The sequence below is a fragment of the Physcomitrium patens genome, chromosome 13 (genome assembly GCF_059467195.1).
Source record: "Physcomitrium patens ecotype Gransden chromosome 13, ASM5946719v1, whole genome shotgun sequence".
NCBI lineage: Eukaryota > Viridiplantae > Streptophyta > Bryopsida > Funariales > Funariaceae > Physcomitrium > Physcomitrium patens.
The window spans coordinates 539536-548854 of NC_143422.1; positions in this window are offsets into that span (position 1 = coordinate 539536).

Here is a 9319-nt window from a genome sequence, read left to right on the forward strand (position 1 = left end):
AAGAAGCACAAGAAATAGCAATCTCAGAAAAAAAAAATCCCAAATCACACCATAGAATGACATCTAACTGGTGCCCAACTCCTATTCTCTTACTAACTAGTGATAATTACAACATGTTATCCATACTATTTATTTTTCATCTCTGTCCCATGTAACACATTAGTAATAACTAACTATCCTTTCAATCGCCTCTACACCCTAATGCACTTATACCATACCTAGATCTATCCTGAATCTAATCAAAGTCACTTCCTCAAAAAAAATAAAAACCACTCCCGGGTATTATGTATTAAATAATCGTAATCCGTTCCTATTAATGCGGATACTAAAGCGATGGCCCATGAAATCTTCCAATTGAACAGACCCTTTGAAAAAACCTTCAATCACCCGATACAGTCCAAGCCAGTAAACTTGAAATTTGCCCAGAAAATGATTAAACTGGCTATCATATAGTAATACCAAATCATTGAGCATAAAATTCTTCAGATGCAGTTTACTATCATAGTAACTCTTCTTCTGTTTTTGAGTTGCTTCTATGTTCAAAAGAGTTGTAGCCTGTATTTCATCCAATTCCTCTAATTTTGCCAACCAAAAGTGTAATGACTCATTGTCACTGAGATGTTCATTCAAGGTAATCCGTAAACTTTGAACCTTCAACTCGATAGGTAAAATTGTCTCTTGTCCGTAAACTAGTTCGAATGGAGTAGTGTTGGTAGTTACTTTATATGCAATATGATATGCCCACAAAGCCATAAAAAGTTTGGTCTCCGAATCGATACTTGCCTCTAAAATTGTCTTAGTCAAAACCTTATACAAAATTCTATTGGTCTTTTCTGTTTGTCCATTTGCACAAGGATGATATGGAGTAGTTTTTTGATGCTTGATCTTATATGTGTTCATCAAGGCGGCTATGGTAGCATTTATGAAATGGGTGCTACGATCACTAACTAAATCTTTTGGATATCCAAATCGTATTATATATTCTTGTAAAGAAAAGTGGCGACCGTACTAGCATTATCATGGCAATGTCATGTTGTGGTTCGGCTACTATATGAAAATAATGTAATTATGTACTTAATATATAATTTATTAAGTAACATGATAAGAGCCAGATTAGTAGATTTTAGTTGATTGTAGAATGTAATTTGATTATTATCTTAGGAAGGTTGTTTAAAAAGATTACTATAGAATTTGTATAACTTTAATTTTCTTTTGATAGTGACTTTTAAGATTAGTTTTGGTTCATAGTAACTTCTAAATATTTAGACTCGCCTTCGTTAGACATTGGTGACCATTGGAAACTTATTTTGGTTCTTTTATTTAGTATTTAGAGCATAAATTATGTAAATCTTATAAGAAAAAGGATTGAAGAAGGATTTTGGTAGCAAAGGAAGTTATAAGGGCACCAATATAGATGAATAGAGATGAATGATGAAAATCTCCATTCCTATTGGTCAAAAATCATGACCAATGGACTTTGAGGACGCTGCTTGAGGCCATATTAGGTATTATGGTTAGTTTCTTGGAGCCATTTGAGCTTTGAAGGCTAGGATCAGTAAGTTTAGGTTTTTGGCTATGGTTTTGGTGCTAGTTTTATATAGTTTGGACTTTATATGAAGGAGATACAAGAGCTCAAAGTTAAGGTGTTGATTTAGGAGCTACTGTCACTTACTTTGTCATAACGCACGCATACGGATAGTAATTGAGAATCGGCGATTCCGACTAGAGAGAGCACTTTTCCGGCTATACTTTTTCCATACTAGTTACTGGATTCCGAGTTGAAATAAAGGAGTTATTAGATTTTGAAGTCAGCACATGCAATCTAAAGGTAGTAAGTGACCTGATATACTAGTGGTTCTCTCTTGAGCTATATCTTGAGCAATTTGACAAGGTTTTGGCTCAAAATTTCAAGAGGTATGTAATTTTATGTAAATAAACTTTATGCATAAATTTTATGATATTTGAGTATTGGATTCTTGAGATATTAAGAAAATAAAGTTTGAGTGCTTATAAATTAGGAATTAGATCATCTGTTAGAATTTCTTAGATGCCAAAAGATCGGGAGTGATTTTTTGGTTGGTTTTCTTTGTGATAAAAGTTAAGAGTGAATTCTACCTATTTTGTAAATTTAAGACAAATGGAATGGTCAGATCAAGTGTTATGAATTTCTAAAGTTTGAAAAAAAAAATCCTTTGCGAGAAAAATATGTTTTGAAGGAATTTTGTTATATTTACAGTTTTATGCAAAATAAAGGAGTTTTGGAAGCTAAGACAAGATTCATATAAAGGTTTAAGCTACACTCTTTACAGCTAGATATCCATTGTATTCTCAAATAGTAAATCATGCCATATGATAATGGGTAGCAATAGCCTCTGTCTATTTGGTTACATAGTCCGTGGCGACTAAAATATATCGCTTCTGGCCAGATTTTGACGTTGGTGAGATAGGACTAACAAAATCAATATCCCATTTTTTAAACGATGCATGTGCCAAGATTGTTACTCATGGCATGGCTGAAGTGCCCGTAGGTCGACCCATTCATTGAGAGGGATTACAACAATGAACAAATTGATGTACATGAGAAAACATTGTTGACCACCGATATCTTGCAATTAAAACCTTGTGAGTAGTGCTATCGCCTGCAAAAGGACCACCACAACTATCCAAATGGCAACCCTTTAGTATCGACTGTACTTTACTTCAAAAAATATAGCATCTTAAAATACCATCTTTGCCTTGTTTATATAAAGCATCACGAATCATCATGTATGGAGCATTCTTCAGAATGAGTCGATTCTTAAGCTTTTTGATGAAAGTTGGCGAAAAAGTGTGGAATGTCAAAAACCGAATGATTTCACTATACTCGAGGGAATTCACATCCACCACAAATAATTCAACGTCGGAAAGAGCATCAGGGATAGGCTCTTTTTCAAAAATATAGGACAACTAGGATAAATGATCAGCATTTGTATGTTTCTTTTCAAGTCGCACAATAATCGTAAAATTGAACTCTTATAGAAATAATATCCATCGGACAATGCGTCCATTCAATTTCAGCTTATTAATCATGTATTTGAAGGCATCATCATCCCCAGGTTGGTATACCTAGGTTAAGGTTCAAATTGACTTCACAAACTTCCTTATTGAGTTGCCTATGCCGTGTTAACGATGAATTTAATGTAGAACGATACTCTAGTGCAACCGCTAGAAATTGCTTCATAGAAATAAAAGGCTGAATAGCGTCAAGATCCTTCAAAATGTCATATGGTTTGTGTAATTCTTGTTTTACTTATTTTACAATTTTTTTCAGAATAAACTTGTATAAGAGAATTCGAACTCAGGGAAAGACTAAGTGCATGAGCTTACAAGTTAGGATCACTCAATTAATTGTAATCCAAACCACTAAAACACCAAGACACACTACAATACTTCCTTCTAGTAACAATACTCCTTCATCAACTGATAACCATAATGTGCAACCTTGCACTCTTAAAAGACTGCTCAAAACTCAATAAATTCCATCCCACATCAGGAATAACAGACTTCACTCCAACCAATCTGAATTCACAGAATTTCTATAATCACAAACTTTCTCTGTCCAAAACACATACAACTCTCAAAAAATAACAATCATAATCTTCCATCCATAATCGATCTTCCAATAATTTCTCATATAATTCAATCACTCAGTACTCCAATTATATAATCAATAACTCATAAATCAATCTCTGATTTATTCCACAGACTCACTTCTCAATTTTCAAAAACTATCCATTACTCTTCAACAACAAAGAAACAAAAAGAAAATAAAGAGGTAGCACCAAGCTTAACCTTGGCTTATGACTATCATAGTCTAGCCCTCCAAAAAACTTCTACAACTCTTATATAATTGCTATTAATTTCTAGATTCTAACCGTAATCCTATAATAACCACTTTTAATAACTAAATAAACCATCTGTCCTCCTGAATCATCTATTCTATGGACTATTAATCTATTTTATAAATATCTTACAAAAATGAACTAATATCTATTCTACATAGCACTACTCTTATCTGTGCAATGTCTTTAGAAACATACAATTTTCACCTATCTAAAAACTACTTAACAAAAGTCTACAAAATTATTATTTCCTTTAGCCTATCTAATCGATCATTTGCTGCATTATCTAATGTAGGTTCTACCAATTCTGGTTCTAAATTCAAATCTTCCTCCTCCTCCAATCCATCTATCGATTTCTTTCTCAATTGGTTTGAGAGATCTTCATTATACTCTCCCAATTCATCGACTTGAGCCTTTACTTTCAACACCAAGGCACCACATAGTTCCAACTGATGCTGCTACTGACTCATCCATTCTGAAACATCTTCAATTGACACTTGTGACCGGCTCCTCACTGTTAAGTCTTCCGTCAATTTTGCCACCTCAACTGGTAAAAATTTGATTTCGAACCCCAACTTCTTCGTTTTACATCTAGATTGGTCACTCAATGCCGCTTTCTCTTTCATCAATAACTCTGCTTTGTCTCCTCTCGCTTGCAACTGACATTTGAATTTCTTCCATTCCAAATCTCATGTCTTGCGATTCTAGATCAATTCGTTCCGTTGTCCTTCCATAATCCGTAAGATGTATTCTTTTTCTTTCATCCAAGACTCATATTGGTGAACCCATTTCCGCTCCAATACTAGCTTCGGTTCACCAACTTCTTTTATCGTCCATTATTGCTTTTCAATTCTTCAATTTTGCTCTAATATCACCTTCTTATTGTCCTCTAAATCTCATTTACTACTACCTTCTACATCCAATGCTTGCACCATACAATGTATTTGTGAAATGTACCTCAATAAAGCATTCTTAAGAAGTATTCTTGCGGACAATCGACCCTGTAGAAATGCCAATTAATTAATATCTATCAAAATTGGATTATCATTCTCCTCCTCCATCGCTAAACAAATTGGAACCTGTTTTGATTCAATAACTGAAACGACTTCTTGTGCCACTGTATGACTTGATTCCCCAATTTCGTATATTACATCCATTGTATTGACATTTTGTGCTAACAAATTTCACTCTCTCTGTAGAAGCATTGGTACTGGTACAAGACTTTCCTCTACTAGCGATATTTGATATAATGTGTGCGCGATCACAACATATACATAATTAGAATGAAGTAAGTAAGTAAACTTTTCCAATTTCTACTTGACTCCTATCTCTATATAAATACGAGTAGCTACATATGTTGTCTAGTTGAACACCATTCCTTCCAGCATCCCTACTGCTACATACAATAACTGTTTGGATATATATGTCGGGTATTGATATAGTCCTAATCGACTCACTACAAAACCGAACCATTACACGAGTTTTGGTAAAATTACCTCAATAGTTTGCCAACCTTGGCTCCTCTCAAAGGCTGACATAGCTCCCTTAAAATATCTTCCTAGACCGAATTCGCTTAAGTCATCAACTCCTACTTCAATTTCTCCAATGGGAAGAAATAGCACCTATTCCAGGATTGTTTCATCAATCTAGGTAATTTGTCCTTGTATGACACTCGATCCATCCTCCAGGTCATAATTCACGATATATACCTACACTAATGATACATTAATTGATGGTAAGCAATCTGATAGGTATAAGAATTGGAACAACTATAGATTTTGAAAGTCTTTTATTCTTTTCGGCGTTCAGAAGATATCTAACTTCATCAGCTCCATATTGGTAATGATTATCACAGAAGGTGGTTTTGATCCACGTTTAGCTCTCACATTTCGACCACTGTCTTCTTTATCAATAGCTCGCTTTGCACTTTCAATTACCATGATACTCTCTCTCTCAAACTCTTAACAAGAACTACTACCCTTAAAAACGTAAGGAACATAAGAAATAGAAATCTTAAAAAAACAACCAAGAATGACAATATAGAATGACCTCTAACTGGTACATCACTCCTATTCTCTTACTACCGGTGATCATGACAACATATTACCCATACTGTCCATTTTTTACTTCCATCTCATCTGACACATTAATAACTACTAACTATCCTTTCAACCGCCTTTATATCCTAATACACTTATACCATAATTAGGTCTACCATGTATCTCTTCGAAGTCATCCCTCCAAAAAAAATGAAAATCCGTCCCGATTTTATGTATTAAATAATAATAATTGGTTCCCATTAATGTAGATACTAAATCGATGGTCCATGAAATCCTCCAATTGAACAAACCTATTGAAAAAATCCTCAACCATGCAATACGGCCCATCTCGACAAACTTAAAATTTGTCTGAAAAATGATTAAATCGACTATCATATAGTAATACCAAATCATTGGGCATAAAACTCTTCGGATGTAATTTACTATCATAGTAGCTCTTCCACCATTTTTGAATCGCTTCCATGTTGAAAAGAGCTGTAGCCCATATTTCATCCAATTCCTCCAATTTTGCCAATCAAGAATGTAATGACTCTTTGTCACTAATACGTTCATCCAAGACAATCCGTAAACTTTGAACCTCCAATTCGATAGATAAAATTGTCTCTTAATCGTAAACTAATTGAAACGAAGTAGAGTTGGTAGTTACTTTATATATGGTACGATATGCTTACAAAGTTACAAAGAGTTTGATCTCCCAATTGATACTCGTGCCCAAAATTATCTTAGTCAAGACCTTGCACAAAATTTTGTTGGTCTTTTTTGTTTGTCCAATAGTGCGAGGATGTTATGAAGTAATTTTTCGATGCTTAATCTCATATGTGTTCGTCAAGACAGCTATGGTAGCATTTATGAAATGGATGTCGCAATCGCTAATCAATTCCTTCAAACATCCAAATCAAGTTATAATATTCTCATATAGAAAAGTAGCCACCGTACTTGCATTATCATTGTAGGTAGCAATAGCCTCTGTCTATTTGGTTATATAGTCCATGGCGACTAAAATATACCGCTTCTGGCCAGATTTGGACACTGGTGCGATGGGACCGACAAAATCAATACCACATTTTATAAACGCTGTCTGTGCCAAGATTGGAACTAATGGCATGGTGGAAGTGTCCGAGGATCGACCAATTTGTTGACAGGGATCACAATGTCAAAAAAATTGGTGTGCATCAAAAAACATTGTAGGCCACCAATATCCGGCCATTAAAGCCTTACAAGCAGTACTATCTCCAACAAAATGACCACCACAATTATCCAAATGGCAATCCTCGAGTATCAACTGTACTTCACTTGAAAAGATACAGCAACTTAAAATATCATCTTTGCCTTGTTTATACAAAGCATCGAAAATCATCGTGTACGGGACACTCTTCAGAATGAGTTGCTTCTTAAGTTTCTCAATGAAAGTCGACAGAAAGGTGTGGAAGGTCAAAAACTAAATGATTTCACTATACTTGAGAGAAATCAGATCTACTACAAATGATTTGGCATTGAGAAGAGCATCTATGATAAGCTCGTTGTTGAGAATATTAGACAATCAAGATAAATGATCAACATTTGCATGTCTCTTCCCAAGTCATACGACAATTATAAAATTGAACTCTTACAGTAGTAAGATCCATTAGATAATGCGTCAACTCAATTGAGGCTTATTAATCATGTATTTGAGGGCATCATGATCCACATAAAATACAAATGGATATCCCTACAAATAGTGCCAAAATTTTTGAACCGACTATATCATACCCAACGCTTCTCATTCAGTAGTAGAACAATTGCATTTGGCAACCACCAAATATCGATTGGCATAATAGATAGGATGATCCAGACCCTTGACATCTTTCTGACTTAACACCAATCCAATAGCCACATTAGATGCATCAACATACACATGAAAGAGCTCTGTCTAACGAGAAGCCGCCAATATTGGTATAGAGACCAATTTTGACTTCAATGCTTCAAAGGCCACGATACATTCCATGGTCCAGATGGAACTAGTCCCATTTGATGGAGGTTTCTTCAATGAGTTCGTTAAAGGATGATAAATAACTAGGAATGAACAAATAAATCTTCAATAATAAGTGACATGGCCCACAAACCCTCGAATATCAGAGACCATCTCTACTCTGAGCAAGGTCATGATATGCTTCACTTTATTAGGATCCGTAGCAATAACATGGCTGGAGACGATATGTCCCAATAATTTTCATGATGGAATACCAAATTGACACTTACCCGAGTTCAATGATATTCCAAGCTTAGCGCACTGAGCCAAACATTTGCCTAAACAATTAAGATGGTCTTGTTTGGTATTGAATGTATAGAATTTATCTAAAAAGATCTCCATAAATAGCCGGAGATAGTCTTGAAAGGCCTAAGTCATCACTCTCTGAAACGTAGCTAAGACATTACATAACCTAAAAGGTATCACACGATAAGCAAATGTGTCCCATTCTATAGTAAAGGTCGTCTTAAGCTGGTCTTCCATTGCAATTTGAACTTGATTATATCCAAAAAATCCAACAAGAAATGAATAACATTCATGACCAACTACAGCATCTAATATACTATCTATGAAAGGCAACAAAAAGTAATCCTTCTTAGTGGCTGCATTAAGTTTCCAAAAATCTTGACAAATGTGGATTTTTCCATTTTTTTTTGGCACCATGATGATTGGAGAAACCCACTCACTATTCGGTACTGGGTAAATAAAATCAACCACAAGAAGCTTGTCCAATTCGTCCTTCACCATGAGAGAATATTTAGGATTAAGGCGATGTTGCCTTTGTCGTACCGGTTTAGCATTCTCCTCTAAAATGATACCATACTCACAAACTTCAGCGGGAATATCCTTTAAATCAGCATAAGTCCAAAAAAAAGCGAACTTAAGATGCAAGAAAATTTTTATCCAATATGTCAACTCTTATTCTTTAATACCTTTATAGACCTTAATTGTTCGAGGTTCTGTTGTGGTCGCCAAGTTAATAGTTTGACATAAAGGTACAACGGTGATGTTTTGTTTCAATCCCTGCGCTGATTGAAAATCAGTCGATAAGTTTAACATGTGCGAAGTATTTAATCTTATGTCCTGAACACTAACATGGTGCACATTATACTTGGTCATCCAATCAATACTAACATAATCAGAGTTATCTGAATCCATCGGGTATATCAAGTACTCCCTCGGACCTCCACATTAATACACCACTCTCAGGTATTGCTCTGCTTCTATGGACGCCTCCGTAATTGGTGCTACTGCATCATCATCAGAGCTACGTTCATTGTTCGATGTCAATTCAAATGCTGGCAATTGAAATTCTCCATGATAGCATACTAGGTACATTTGTAATACCATTTTATCTCCGTCTTTGCTAA